Consider the following 15,501-nt stretch of genomic DNA (forward strand, 5'->3'; position numbering starts at 1 on the left):
GTACATGCAATCAAGCACATATTTTTTTGTAGAAACTTTCTGCTGGTCTCAAAGTTTGTGCTAGTCACGAGAAGCAATAGCCACCATGAAGGATCTCAGTGCTTCTCTAGATTGAGGAAATGTAAGAATTGGGCTCATAAAATCAGCTCCTGAGAGTATCTAACTATCTGAAGACCTGTCGTGCCAGTTTCCCAGAGCACAAGTTCCCTCATTTCTGCTCTCCACCCTGAACTCCTTCAGGGGGTGTTGGAGGTCAGCAGCTGCAGCGGCACATGATTTAATCCTTGTAGAGGTTGATGGCAAGCACCCACGGCAAGTGCCAATCCGTGGTTGACACTTCCCAGGTGGTCCTAGCAGTTAGGAACACAGTAAGAACCGCCTGCCAATGCAGGTTAGACGTAAGAGATGTGAGTTCAATCCCTAGGTCAGGAAGATCCCTTGGAGGAGGACATGGCAACCCACTCCAGTATTCTTGCCTGGAGAGTCCCATGGACAGAGGAGCCTGGTGAGCTACAGTCTATGAAGTCACACAGAGTCAGATACAACTGAAGTGACTTAGCACACATGCACCGCACGCACTGTACTGAAATGTTAGAGCAGGTAGGTAGCTAGGTATGAGCAGAAGAATAGTGGGGAGAGGCCAAGAGGCAGGACAATGTGGCCAAAATCTTTGCTCCCTGTCCACTGATGCCAAATAGAAAAACGGAGATAGAATTTGAAGAAAATAGAAAAGAGTGGCTTTATTATTTTTGCCAGGCAAAAGGAATACACACTAGGCTAGTACCTCAAGAACTATGCCCTGTTCTCTTGGGAATAGGGAGAGGTTTTTATACCCTCATGAAGGTCTTGCTTTTTTTTTTTCCTCTTGTGAAGTTTCAAAACAGCTACAGCTGCCACCAGGCAACTCAGCAACCAGGTCTATTGTCCCTGAAGTTGTCGGCCTCTGACCTTTTTGAAATGCACAATGATACAACAGAGTGTAGGGGGAGAAGGATGCCAGGTGCAGAGTACAATTCATATGAAGTCAGAGAGTAATTAGTTTTGTGAAGGACAAGTCCAGCTACAAGTGTTTGCGGTTAGTAACAGCTAAAGAATAACCAAGATTGTTTAACTCTTCCAAGCCTCTTTGGCTTGTCTGTGCCAAAGGCCTTTCACTCATTTCTGTTTTTGCTGTAAACAGCAAAAGTCCAATGGCAGACAGAGAAAGGCAGGAACCTCCAGACTGACAGGAAACCACACCTTTTGGCTGATAAGTATCCTGCAAGCAGACAAAGAAAGGCAAGGAAAGGCAGGAATCTCCTGCATAAGCATGTAACCTGTTGCTCTTTATGCTCTCATTACAATAAAATTAGCTTCATTAAGTGAGCAGAGAAGTTCCCATCATGCACCACCATGACCCTTGTGATCCAAGCTGAATAAGGACAAAAACCCCTCCTCTGCTTGGTAAGATGGAGCTGGGATGAAAATCAGGGACTATGACCTCCAAACTCCTCCTTCCCCAGTGAATATTCCACCCCTTCATTTGTATGCCCTCATATCTGGCTTGCCAGAGAAATCCAGAGCAGCAGCTGCTCACCTGTCTCCGCGCCCTCCCTCTGAGGGCATTGTTGTTCAGTCCCTAAGTCATGTCTGACTCTTTCCGACCCCAGGGACTGCAGCACGCCAGGCTTCCCTGTCCATCACTATCTCCCAGAACTTGCTCAAACTCATGTCCATCAAGTCAGTGATGCCATCCAACCGTCTCATCCTCTGTTGTCCGCTTCTCCTCCTGCCTTCTATCTTCCCCAGAATCAGGGTCTTTTCCAATGAGTTGGCTTTTCGCCTCAGGTAGCCAAAGTATTGGAGGGCGTATTCGAGCTCGGGCGGCTGCGACGGTGCACAAGCGAGCGCGGCTACCCCACATCCGAGGTCAGAGGCAGAAGCCGGGAGGAACCCATGCCCGAGGGGCGGCGGCCTAGAGGAGCTACCCCAAGTCTGAGGTCAGGGGCAGCAGCGGAGAGTGCCAGGCTGCGACGGCGCAGGAACGGCCTAGAGGAGCTACCCCTGCCCCAGGCCAGGGGCGGCGGCCGGGAGGAGCAACCCACGTCCAAGGAGCGGTGGCCTCGCTGGTTCAGGAGGGCCTGCTGCTGCTGCTGCTAAGTCGCTTCAGTCGTCTCCGACTCTGTGCGACCCCATAGACGGCAGCCCACCAGGCTCCCCCATCCCTGGGATTCTCCAGGCAAGAACACTGGAGTGGGTTGCCATTTCCTTCTCCAACACATGAAAGTGAAAAGTGAAAATGAAGTTGCTCAGTTGTGTCGGACTCTGTGCGACCCCATGGACTGCGGAGCCTATCAGGCTCCTCAGTCCATGGGATTTTCCAGGCAAGAGTACTGGAGTGGGGTGCCATCGCCTAGAGGAGCTATTCCACGTTCCAGGTCAGGAGGGGCGGCAGTGAGGAGATACCCCTCGTCCAAGGTAAGGAGCAGCGGCTGCGCTTTGCTGGAGCAGCCGTGAAGAGATACCCCACGTCCAAGGTAAGAGAAACCCCAGTAAGATGGTAGGCGCTGAGAGAGGGCATCAGAGGGCAGATACACTGAAACCATAATCACAGAAAACTAGTCAATCTAATCACACTAGGACCACAGCCTTGTCTAACTCAATGAAACTAAGCCACACCCTGTGGGGCCACCCAAGACGGGCGGGTCATGGTGGAGAGATCTGACAGAATGTGGTCCACTGGAGAAGGGAATGGCAAACCACTTCAGTAGTCTTGCCTTGAGAACCCCATGAACAGTATGAAAAGGCAAAATGATAGGATACTGAAAGAGGAACTCCCCAGGTCAGTAGGTGTCCAATATGCTACTAGAGATCAGTGGAGAAATAACTCCAGGAAGAATGAAGGGATGGAGCCAAAGCAAAAACAATACCCAGCTGTGGCTGTGACTGGTGATAGAAGCAAGGTCTGATGCTGTAAAGAGTAATATTGCATAGGAACCTGGAATGTTAGGTCCATGAATCAAGGCAAATTGGAAGTGGTCAAACAGGAGATGACAAGAGTGAACGTAGACATTCTAGAAATCAGTGAACTCAAATGGACTGGAATGGGTGAATTTAACTCAGATGACCATTATATCTACTACTGCAGGCAGGAATCCCTTAGAAGAAATGGAGTAGCCATCATGGTCAACAAAAGAGTCCGAAATGCAGTACTTGGATGCAATCTCAAAAACAACAGAATGATCTCTCTGTTTGTTTCCAAGGCAAACCATTCAATATCACAGTAATCCAAGTCTATGCCCCAACCAGTAATGCTGAAGAAGCTGAAGTTGAACGGTTCTATGAAGACCTACAAGACCTTTTAGAACTAACACCCAAAAAAGATGTCCTTTTCATTATAGGGGACTGGAATGCAAAAGTAGGAAGTCAAGAAACACCTGGAGTAACAGGCAAATTTGGCCTTGGAATACAGAATGAAGCAGGGCAAAGACTAATAGAGTTTTGCCAAGAAAATGCACTGGTCATAACAAACACCCTCTTCCAACAACACAAGAGAAGACTCTACACATGGACATCACCAGATGGTCAACACCGAAATCAGATTGATTATATTCTTTGCAGCCAAAGATGGAGAAGCTCTATACAGTCAGCAAAAACAAGACCAGGAGCTGACTGTGGCTCAGACCATGAACTCCTTATTGCCAAATTCAGACTTAAATTGAAGAAAGTAGGGAAAATCACTAGACCATTCAGGTATGACCTAAATCAAATCCCTTATGATTATACAGTGGAAGTGAGAAATAGATTTAAGGGCCTAGATCTGATAGATAGAGTGCCTGATGAACTATGGAATGAGGTTCGTGACATTGTACAGGAGACAGGGATCAAGACCATCCCCATGGAAAAGAAATGCAAAAAAGCAAAATGGCTGTCTGAGGAGGCCTTACAAATAGCTGTGAAAAGAAGAGAAGCGAAAAGCAAAGGAGAAAAGGAATGCAGAGTTCCAAAGAATAGCAAGAAGAGATAAGAAAGACTTCCTCAGCGACCAATGCAAAGAAATGGAGGAAAACAACAGAATGGGAAAGACTAGCGATCTCTTCAAGAAAATTAGAGATACCAAGGGAACATTTCATGCAAAGATGGGCTCGATAAAGGACACAAATGGTATGGACCTAACAGAAGCAGAAGATATTAAGAAGAGATGGCAAGAATACACAGAAGAACTGTACAAAAAAGATCTTTACAACCCAGATAATTATGATGGTGTGATCACTTACCTAGAACCAGACATCCTGGAATGTGAAGTCAAGTGGGCCTTGGAAAGCATCACTATGAACAAAGCTAGTGGAGGTGATGGAATTCCAGTTGAGCTCTTTCAAATCCTGAAAGATGATGCTGTGAAAGTGCAGCACTCAATATGCCAGCAAATTTGGAAAACTCAGCAGTGGCCACAGGACTAGAAAAGGTCAGTTTTCATTCCAATCCCAAAGAAAGGCAATGCCAAAGAATGCTCAAACTACAGCACAATCGCACTCATCTCACATGCTAGTAAAGTAATGCTCAAAATTCTCCAAGCCAGGCTTCAGCAGTATGTGAACCATGAACTTCCAGATGTTCAAGCTGGTTTTAGAAAAGACAGAGGAACCAGAGATCAAATTGCCAACATCCGCTGTATCATAGAAAAAGCAAGAGAGTTCCAGAAAAACATCTATTTCTTCTTTATTGACTATGCCAAAGCCTTTGACTGTGTGGATCACAAGAAACTGTGGAAAATTCTGAAAGAAATGGGAATACCAGACCACCTGACCTGCCTCTTGAGAAACCTATATGCAGGTCAGGAAGCAACAGTTAGAACTGGACGTGGAACAACAGACTGGTTCCAAATAGGAAAAGGAGTACGTCAAGGCTGTATATCGCCACCCCGCTTATTTAACTTATATGCAGAGTACATCATGAGAAACACTGGACTGGAAGAAGCACAAGCTGGAATCAAGATTGCCGGGAGAAATAACAACAACCTCAGATATGCAGATGACACCACCCTTATGGCAGAAAGTGAAGAGTAACTAAAAAGCCTCTTGATGAAAGTGAAAGAGGAGAGTGGAAAAGTTGGCTTAAAGCTCAACATTTCAGAAAACGAAGATCATGGCATCTGGTCCCATCACTTCATGGCAAATAGATGGGGAAACAGTGGTAACAGTGTCAGACTTTATTTTTTGGGGCTCCAAAATCACTGCAGATGGTGATGCAGCCAAGAAATTAAAAGACACTTACTCCTTGGAAGAAAAGTTATGACCAACTTAGATAGCATATTGAAAAGCAGAGACATTACTTTGCCAACAAAGGTCTGTCTAGTCAAGGCTATGGTTTTTCCAGTGGTCATGTATGGATGTGAGAGTTGGACTGTGAAGAAAGCTGAGAACTGAAGAATTGATGCTTTTGAACTGTGGTGTTGGAGAAGACTCTTGAGAATCCCCTGGACTGCAAGGAGATCCAACCAGTCAATTCTGAAGGAGATCAGCCCTGGGATTTCTTTGGAAGGAATGATGCTAAAGCTGAAACTCCAATACTTTGGCCACCTCATGTGAAGAGTTGACTCATTGGAAAAGACCCTGATGCTGGGAGGGATTGGGGGCAGGAGGAGAAGGGGACGACAGGATGAGATGGCTGGATGGCATCACTGACTGGATGGATGTGAGTCTGAGTGAATTCCGGGAATTGGTGATGGACAGGGAGACCTGGTGTGCTGCGATTCATGGGGTTGTAAAGAGTCGGACACAACTGAGCGACTGAACTAACTAACTAATTAACTATTCTTGCTTAAATAAATTCTCACTTTACTTTCTTAACCTCCTTGCTTGTCTCTGAATTCTTTCAAGATGAGCCAAGAACCTTAAATTCACTGGGAACCAAAAGAAACAGGCAACAAATAACTGTATAAAATGACATCAGATACTGACAAGAGCTGTGAAGAAAAAAAAAACCAGGAGAAGACAAGACAGAGTTGCTGGGCCTTTTTTAAAGAAAGCAGTCAGGACAAGTCTTTTTGAAGAGTGACATTTGGGCAGATATTTGAAGGAAGTGTGGAAGTCATGGGAATATCTGGAGGAAAAGAGTTTCCAGTGTGGAACAGCAGGAGGAAAATCCCCAAGATGGAAGTATGCATGCACGCCCACTCGCTCAGTTGTGTCTGACTCTTTACGACCCCATGGACTGTAGCCTGCCAGGCTCTTCTGTCCTTGGGATTTTCCAGGCAAGAATACTGGAGTCATTTCGTCCTCCAGGGGATCTTCCTGACCCAGGGATGGAACTTGCGTCTGCTGCATTGGCAGGCGGATTCTTTACCACTAAACCACTTGGGAATACCATGATAGAAGTTTGCTTAACTTAAAAACCACAAAGACAGGGTGGCTGGAGCATGGGCAAGAGGGAACATGGTGAGAGATTGTATGGGACAGGCATGCATGGAGGTAGTTCACCTTGTGGGTGGTGTGTCTGTCGTTGACCATAGTAACTCTAGATTTTATTCAGTACATTCAAAAGTTTTTGAGCAGGGGAAAGATGTGATCATGTTTACATTTCATTTTATTTTTTAATTTTATTTTATTTTTAAACTTTACATAATTGTATTAGTTTTGCCAAATATCAAAATGAATCCGCCACAGGTATACATGTGCATGTTTACATTTTAAAAGGATCATTTTGGTTTTGGAGTAGAGAGGAGACCGAGGCAGGGCTGGAGGTCACAGCAGGAGCAAAGACAGGACTAGTTAGGAGACTGTTGCTGTATGAAATGGAAAATGTTGCCTGCCATGTGTCGACTGAAAAGAAACGCACATGAGAGCAAAATGAGGACTATAACCTGGGAGACAGCATTTAAGACAGCTCTGAGAAGTGCTGGGCTGGGGGCGCTCGGGGTGGAGTTCAGTATATATGTGATTTTGATGATGGGGAAGTACATAAAATCAGGCACAGATTTTTGCCGAAGGTTGCTGCTGCTAGTCTCATGAAGATTAGTCATGAGAAGCAGACATCCTTAGCAAAGATTTTAGTGCTTTTCTAGATATGATGAAATGCAAGACTTGGGCTCATAACACCGTCTTTTGAAACTATTTAACTATCTGGAGACCTGTTTTGCCAGTTATTCCCAGAGCACAGAGTGCCTCACTCCTGATCTCCATCTCTGACTTCTTTTTAGGAGGTGCTGAAAGGTCAGCAAACTGCAGCGGCTCTTAACTGCCGCAAAGGTAGACAGCAAGTACTGATGGTAAGTGCCAATTTCTAAGTGACACGTGTGAGAAAACAAAGGATGTTGCAGCCATTAAGCCATTACCACCACCAAGGACAGTGAGCCCTGAAGGAACTCAGGATGGAGACAAAACCCTTGACCACTGCAGTCATTCCAGCTGTGCACCTGAAGGAATTCAGGATGGAGGAAATCTGGATACTGGACCTAGGTAGATAACGTGCTTATCAAAGGAATGATTTCAGTGTGCCCCGACTCTTACATAGAAAGAGCAGACCCATACATAGAAAAGCGCTAAGTTCTTAAACTTGAGATGTCTGGTTTTCTTTAACAGTAATCTGTGTTGCAAAAACTCCAATATATCCCGGATCCTCCCTCCTCTCTTCAGAGCAGTTTCTCAAAGCTATCTGAGAGGGTGTGTCCTGGACTTAAGTCAATTTTGTCTGCCAAAATTCTCAACTTTTAGGTTGTGCTTTTTTTTTTTTTTTCAGTTGATAGCTGTATGCATAGCTTGAAGACCAGTCTATAGCTAAACTGTATCTACGTCTGTTTCAGTCCTCCTTAATTCTATGATAATCCATTTTATGGATGTACTATTATGTACTTAATTCATCAGTCCTAGATGTTTAGCTTCTTCTCAGCCCTTCTACTGTTACAAACAATGAACCAAATGAATATCCTTTATGTTCATGTCCCAAGATTACCTGCAGGATTATTCCACGACGTATAACTGCTGATCACAGGTTACAGTATGTTATTTCTCACACTGAAATTAAATCTGGTGAACTCATTCTCACCATGAACCCAAAGAAACAAGGGGTTTTGTTCAGTTGGTTGGTTTGGTTTTGGTTTCAGTTAAAAAAAAAAAAAATCTTTGGGGAACTGGCTGGCCGTCAGGTGGTTAGGATTCGGAGTTTTCACTACCCACGGGTGGTGGGCATGGCAAAAAAAAAAAAAAGAATTCTTTGTCATACCACTTCTTCGGATATTAAAGAGAGAGGCATGCGCCACCCCTCCCACATCAGTTTTCTTCTTTAAATATTCCCAGTCTAGCAAGATTCCGCCTGCGGCTCCGTCATCTCTCCCAGAATAGTCTCCATCTCAGGTGCCAGAGAGATAAACTGAGGCACAGGCAGGATCCGAAGCACAAGTCCTCCCCCCGGTTTGGCTGTCCTCTTTTCCCCCTCAACATTTCCTTCCCTCTCCTGTCCCTCCGGGCCACGTTTCAGGTTGCCAGCCCCCAACCCGGGTCCCTCGCGGCTCAGAACTGGAACTTCCACCCGCTGCCCCTCCTCGGCGCGCTCGGGGGCTGCGGAAGGGGCTGCGACGCCTCCTGGTCCCCTCCGAGCCGCCGTAGCGCGAGCCTCGGGAGTTCGGCAGCTCCAGTCGCCAAGGCAACGGGCTCCGCTGCGCTCGGCGGGCGCCTGGCAGCCCTGGGGAGGCGCTGCGGGCCGGCGGCCCGGGCTCGGCTGGCCGGCGGGACGGCAGGTGAGCAGGGGCCGGGCGGGCAATCGCGACCCCAACGCCCGGCTCCCGGCGTCGCTTCTTCGCAGCGGGCGAGGGGCTGGGCCGCTGGGATTTCCGGAAAGGAGACAGGGCCTGACCTTTATCCTCGGCTCCCCGCTCCTCCATCATTGGCGCCTGGGAGGAGCCCCTCGAGCAGTTTAATTCCGTAGAGCGCGGGCGGGGAGTCGCTTTGGGTTGTTCATTATGTTGGAGGTGGGGGGGGGGGCGCAATTGGCTTGATTCAAAAGTTTTTTTTAAAGCACGTCTTATTTGGGGGTCTCCGAACTCCGAACTGCCGAAAATGTGCGTCTGTGCGACTCTTCTGGGGCCAGAGAGGATTAACTTCTTTGTACATCAGTTTTCCTATCTGCAGAATGGGGACAATCATAGCACCTGTTTTAAAAGGTTATTACAAAGTAAATAATATATTTCAGATCTTTGCAGCGAAACCCTCAATCCTTGGGAGCTTTTATTATTACTACTACTACTAAAGAAGGTCCATTATCGAGCATGTGTTGTGTTCCAGGGCCTGGGCTGATCGCCAGGGGTAAAAATAAGTGAATGAGACATCTTGTCCTCAGGGAACTCCACAGAGTTAAGGTATAAATAGGAGCTCATTGTGGTTCCAGCTATGATTTTCGGACATTCAGGGGACTGTGAATACACAGAGAAGGCAGTTAACCCAGATTTCCGGAGATGAGGTTGGGGAGGATGGTCAAAGAGCGATTCCAAAAGAAGATGCTTTCCGAAATGAGACGTGACAGCTACCTTTGTATTGGCCGGGAGATGAAGCTGGTGGAGTGCATAGTGTTCTGGGCAGAGAGAACAGACCAGTGCAAGGTTCTGGGGAGAAAGTGCAGGCTTTTTGGACATCGATTAGCCTCGTTAGAGACATTCTGGGAAGTGGAAGTGGTCTAGCTAGGTGTGTCTGAGAGAGAAGCAGGTGCCTTTCTGAAAGATTTTCTTTTGTCTACCTGTAAGTTTGGACTTTATCGTGAGGGTTGGTGGGGAACACCAAAGGATTTAAATCAGGGCAGTGAGTATGTTTTGTGTGTGTGTGTGTGTAATCAGAGGTGGGGTTTCCAAAAGATCAGGGGTTTTTGTTCTCTCTTGGTCTCATCACCCCTCCAGTCTGTTTTTCACGTTGCAGCTATTCATTTATGGTGATTCAAAATAAAATGTATTTATTGAGCATCTGTTACATGCCAGGCCCTGTGTAAGGAATCAGGTTCCTACCCTCATGGCATGTATTCTAGACATGTTCAAAGGTACATTCATAGAGACAGAAGTAGTCCAATACAGCTAGAACTGAATCAATACCGGAAGAGACCCATCCAGAGAGTGGTTTTTGTATTTTTTAAGGCCCACATCATTCAGGGTCACTATCTTGTACACTCTTGGCAGAACCATTCACTTAGAACTACACCAAGAAGAAATGGCGAGAGAAGTGGGAGGAAAGCTAGGAGAGTGTAGTAAGGAAAGCCCAAGGAAGAGATCCACTTTGTTGGATGCAGTTGAGATTTCAAGTAAAATAAGTTACATGTTAAAATGCGCCTTTTGCTTAAGTAAATATAGAGGTCACCGAGAAACCCAATTGAGCAGATTTGGTGAAATGTTGGGGGCGGAATCTATCATATCGGCATCTTCCAAAGGTTCCATGTAATATGTCAGTGGAATGAGGAGCGAGTGGGATGTGAGAAAGTAAGGTGTAGGCAGCTCCAAGAAGTTTGGCTGTGAAGAGAGGCGAGGAGAAGGCTGGAGAGCAGTTGGGGAATCAGGTGAAGTCTTTTTAAGCAGAAGACAGACAGGAGCAGATGCAAATGCTGATGGTAGAGCCAGTAAGGGAGGGAGAGACTGAGAAAATACAGGAGATTTTCTCAGGGGAAAATAAATGGCACAAACAACTTGCCAAAAATGTGAGAGTGGATACGATCCACAGCACAGATCCTTTACAAAGAGTCTGATGACGTGTTTTGTTTTTTTTTCTTCTTCTTCTTTCTGGACATATGGTAAGCAAGGTAATTGCTGAAAAGGAATGCGCCCATGTAATGCCAGCAGAAAAATAAAGATGTAAATGTGGAAAGTTCTATATTCCTTCTCATCAAATAGGAGACATTTACTGAACTAGCATTGTGTTAAGCCCTCTCCAGGCACTAGTCTCAGTTGAAAGCATGGTCTTTACAACAACCCTGGGAGAGAGAGCGCCTCTAGTGTAATTCCCAGCTTATGGATGAGGACATTGGGGTATAATGCTTAGCCCGGGTTACATAGGATTTGAATCCAGGCCTGAGCCCAGAGCTTTTGCTCTTAATCATTCCTTAAATGATATGATTGTCTACCTATGAGATGATTAGCTGCTGAAAAAAATCCAAGAGAATTGAGTTAAAAATAAGCAAGCTATAAGAGAGACAAAAAAACAATAGCTTTATACCAGCAGTAGGAGTAAGAAAATGGAATTGTAGGTGAAATGGCAGTAGCAACATGAAAAATAAATAAAGAATAAACCTTAAAATAAATGCACCCAGGCTAGTCAAATAGGATAAGAGTTGGCTGGAGGTTGGGGAGTATAGGTCAGAAAGTGTGTTTGTATGAAGAGGAAGTAATTTTTTTCTTTGGGAAAATCAGGGTATTGATACCAGGAACAAAGCATGTAAAAAAACCAGATGTCTATTATGAGACATAATGAGAAAATATGCAAAGATGTTGACTATGATGTTTCATAATATTGAAAAACTAATAACAGACTGGCTAAATTATGATGCGGTCATGTGATTAAAAAAGAAGAAGGTGGGAGCCATATATATGAGAAGGATGTTTTAGTGTAAAAACAGATTTCACTTGGGTTCTGGTTTTGGTGTTTTCTAAAAGATGTCTAGAAAGATGAGTTCTTTATTTTATTTTTAAAAAATATTTATTTTGTATTTAGCTGTGCTGGTCTTAGCTGCGGTCCAAGGGTTCTTCAGTCTTCACTGTGGCATGAGTGATCTTTTTAGTGTGGTACATGGACTCTGTTTCCCTGACCAGGGATTGAAACCAGCCTCCCTGCGCTGGCAGCGTGGTGTCGTACCATTGCATAGTGTCACTACCATAGCGTAGTGGCTTACCACCAGGGAAGTCCCAAGATGAGTTCTTTAAGACAGTTTTTTATTTTTTATTCTGGTAAGCAACCCATAAATTTATCATAACCATATTTAAGTGTAAAGTTTAATAGTGTTAAGGATAGTTACATCCTTGTGCAATCAACCTCCAGAATTTTTTCATCTTGCAAATCTGAAACTTTATGCCCATTAAAACAACTCCATGTTTCTCCCTCTCCCTAGTCTCTGGCAACCACCATCCTACTTTCTGTTTCTATGAATTTGGTTACTCTGGATACTTCATATAAGTGAAATCATTCAATGTTTATCTTTTTGTGATTTTTTTTTCCCATTTAGCATAATATCCTAAGGGTTTCCCTGGTGGCTCAGTGCTAAAGAATCTGCCTGCCAATACAGGAGACATGAGTTCGATCCCTGGGTCAGGAAGATCCCCTGGAGAAGGAAATGGCAACCCACTCCAGTATTCTTGCCTGGGAAATCCCATGGACAGAGAAGCCTGGCGGACTGTAGTCCATGGAGTCACAAAAGACTCAGACACTACTTAGCTACTAAACAACAACAACAGCATAATGTCCTAAAGGTGCATCTGTGTTAGCATGTCAGCATTTCCTGCCTTTTTAAGGCTGAATGATATTCCACTGTATGGATATACACATTTTGTATATACATTGTATGTATGAACACATTTTGTTTATTCATTCCATAGATGGACATTTGCGTTGCTTTCCCCTTCTGGCTATTTTGAGTAATGCTGCTACAGACGATGAATGTGCCAGAAAGCTAAGTTCTTTGTGTCCTGAGACCCATGGGGACCTTTTTATTCCTTTCCTTATTGCCTTAGTTTTCTTTTTTATGAGCATGAATGGCTTTCGTAATCAGAAAAATGAAAACAATAAGGATATATCCTATTTGGGGAGATGGGGGAATAAAGGTTGAAAAAAAAAGGTCAGACCTAGGGCAGTGGCTGCAGGAATGGAATGGAGTGGGCTGATTTGAGAGACCGTTCGGGAGAATCAACAGGACTTGACAACCAAGAGGTAAGGGAGAAAGGCGTGAAGGACGAAGCCTTGGGGGCCTGTGGGGAGAAAGGGCTTCGACTTAGGGAAGTGAAGTAAGGTGAAAGTCACTCGGACGTGTCAGACTCTTGCGACCCCATGGACTGTAGCCTGCCAGGCTCCTCTGTCCGTGGGATTTAGACTTGGGGAGGAGGGAGGAAATAAGGTTAGAGAGCCACCTGAGCCTTTTTGTTCAGCGGTTTAGACTCTTTCCTGATAGTAGAAGGAAACCATTGAAATGAAGGGAAATGACTTAATCACATTCGAGTTATAGAAAGATCACCGTGGCCAATCCATTCTGCGAGCTGAAGCCAGAGTGCAAAATTTCCCTTTGTGTTACTTAGACTTGAACCCTTGTTAATTTCCTCTTATTTGAGACAAAGCATTGGTGCTAAAAGATGCATATCTACTCTTCTAAAAGCACCTGAAATATTTTAAACAAAGTCCTTTTTAGATTACGTTGATTCCTAATTGCATTCAGTTTTATCTTAACGACACAGTCTCCTGTTACTTGACTTTCTATCTTTAGCAGGGGAAATATAATTGGGAAAGCAAACAAGAAATATAAACAACTCAAGTTACAGACCTTCAGTTAATTGCAAATATCTTTGTCCTTTGGGGAAAAGGGGGCCAATGAGGTAAACAGTGTCTTACCAAATGCTTACTACAAAGCAAAAGTTGTTAAGAGTCCAAATGGATTCAGCTCATTACCTACTTCTCCTCCCACAAACCTGTAATGTCTCTGCTTCCAGAGCGTCCCAGAGAGGGAACTAATTGTTGTGCTGACATCTCATAAGCGTTTTGCAGTTTTTAAGAGCTGCATGTCCACAAGATGTGAACCCACGATCTCATTTCGTTCCTTCCAATAATTCTTAGATAGGGATTATCATTCCTATTTTCAGATGAGGAAATTGAATTTCAGAGGCTTTAAGAAACCTCCTAGCTCCTACATCTAATAAATTCTGGATTTTGAATCTAGGTTTTCTTATTTTCTTTTTATATTATAGCCTCCTCTTATGTACAGTTTTAAACATATACAAAAGTAAAAAAGATAGTATAATACATACCTTATACTCATAACCCAGCTTCAACAGATACCAACAAACGGTCAGTTTTATTCCATCTATACCCTCCACTCCCTCCCCACCATAGATTATATTAAAGCAAATCCTAAAATATCATATCATTTCATCTATAAATACTTTAATATGCATATGAGAGAGAAGGATTTTTTTCTTTCCCCTTTCACCCCTGTGATCACACCTAAGAAAATGAACAGGAGTGATTCCTCAACGTTACCTTGTATCCATTTGGTTCTCAGTTTCTCCTTATCTCATAGATGTCTTTCACACTTGGTTCATTGGAATTGGGATCTAAACAAGGATCACATCTGGGTGATGGTCGCTTAAGTCTTAGAATCTGTAGCAATTTTGCCTCTTCTTTTTTCCCCTTACCTTTCATTTGTTGAAAACTCAGGTCATTTGTCCCGTCCAGCTACTCTGGATTTGCCTGGTTATATCCCTCTAATGTCCTCCTCCATTCTCTTTATTTTGTTTGGCCGTTGCTCTTTATGGGTGGTGTTGTGTATCGTATCAGCAGGCAGTAAAGGTTGATTCTCACCTGGTAAGATTGATCATGGGTTCAGGGGTTTGTTAGCACGATCCCTTCATTATAAGTTTCTCATCAGCCTTTCACAAAATGGTTTTAGCAGCTGTTAATGATCATTGCCTCGGTCTACTTACTATTTCATGATGTGTGCGTACTCAGTCATAAAGTCATGTTTGACTCTTTGTGACCCCATGGACTGTAGCCCACCAGGCTCCTCTGTCCATGGGATTCTCCAGGCAAGAATACTGGAGTGGGTTGCCATGCCCTCCTGCAGGGGATCTTCCTGACCCAGGAATCGAACCCACATCTCCCACACCGGCAGGCGGATTCTTTACCATTGTGCCACCTGGGAAGCCCCGATCCTGAGTCATGTTCTCAGTATGTGCTCAGAAAATAGAGCCTATATATTCAGCTCAATACTGGTTGCTCACAGCATTGCTCTCCTGGGTTGGTCTTATGTGTTGGCAAAACCACACTGTATCAGTGCTTGTATCAGTGCTTTTCAAACTGTACCTGCAGTTGGTTGGGGATTAGTAGGTAAAGGAACTGTTTGGGAGAGGAGTTCCAGCATAACGGGAGTTAATCTGCTTTTCTCCCATGCCCAGTTCCATAAGCCTGCCTGCTGTGTACCTCTACCTGCCACCAAAAGGAAGCTTGAAAAAGAAGTGCTGGTGATCTAATTTGCAACATAGATTAGTCACTCAGTCCTGTCTGACTCTTTGGGACCCCATGGACTGTAGCCCCCCAGGCTCCTCTGTCCAGTGGAATTTTTCAGGCGAGAGTACTGGAGTGGGTTGCCATTTCCTTCTCCAGGGGATCTTCCCGACCCAGGGATTGAACCTGGGTCTCCCGCATTGCAGGCAGACGCTTTACCGTCTGAGCCACCAGGGAAGCCCCGTGTAATTGTATTGTTGTCTCGTGTGCATAGGGTTTAACATTCAGTGTTTCTTGATGAGCTCTGCTTGTTGTATGTGGTGCATATGGCCATCTTTTCCAAACCAAACCGTTG

The 15,501-nt window shown here is 44.7% G+C and overlaps 1 protein-coding gene across 1 annotated transcript in view; it reads left to right on the top strand.

The window, feature by feature from the left end:
* The first annotated feature begins 8,577 nt into the window (after window positions 1-8,577).
* PKIG (cAMP-dependent protein kinase inhibitor gamma) overlaps window positions 8,578-15,501 on the top strand; it is a 79,928-nt gene continuing 73,004 nt past the window's right edge. The window contains exon 1 of the mRNA XM_055545080.1: window positions 8,578-8,713. The gene's annotated coding sequence lies outside the window, so the exon portion shown is untranslated. The remainder of the gene's footprint in view (window positions 8,714-15,501) is intronic.

This window comes from Bubalus kerabau, chromosome 13 (assembly GCF_029407905.1).
Source record: "Bubalus kerabau isolate K-KA32 ecotype Philippines breed swamp buffalo chromosome 13, PCC_UOA_SB_1v2, whole genome shotgun sequence".
NCBI lineage: Eukaryota > Metazoa > Chordata > Mammalia > Artiodactyla > Bovidae > Bubalus > Bubalus kerabau.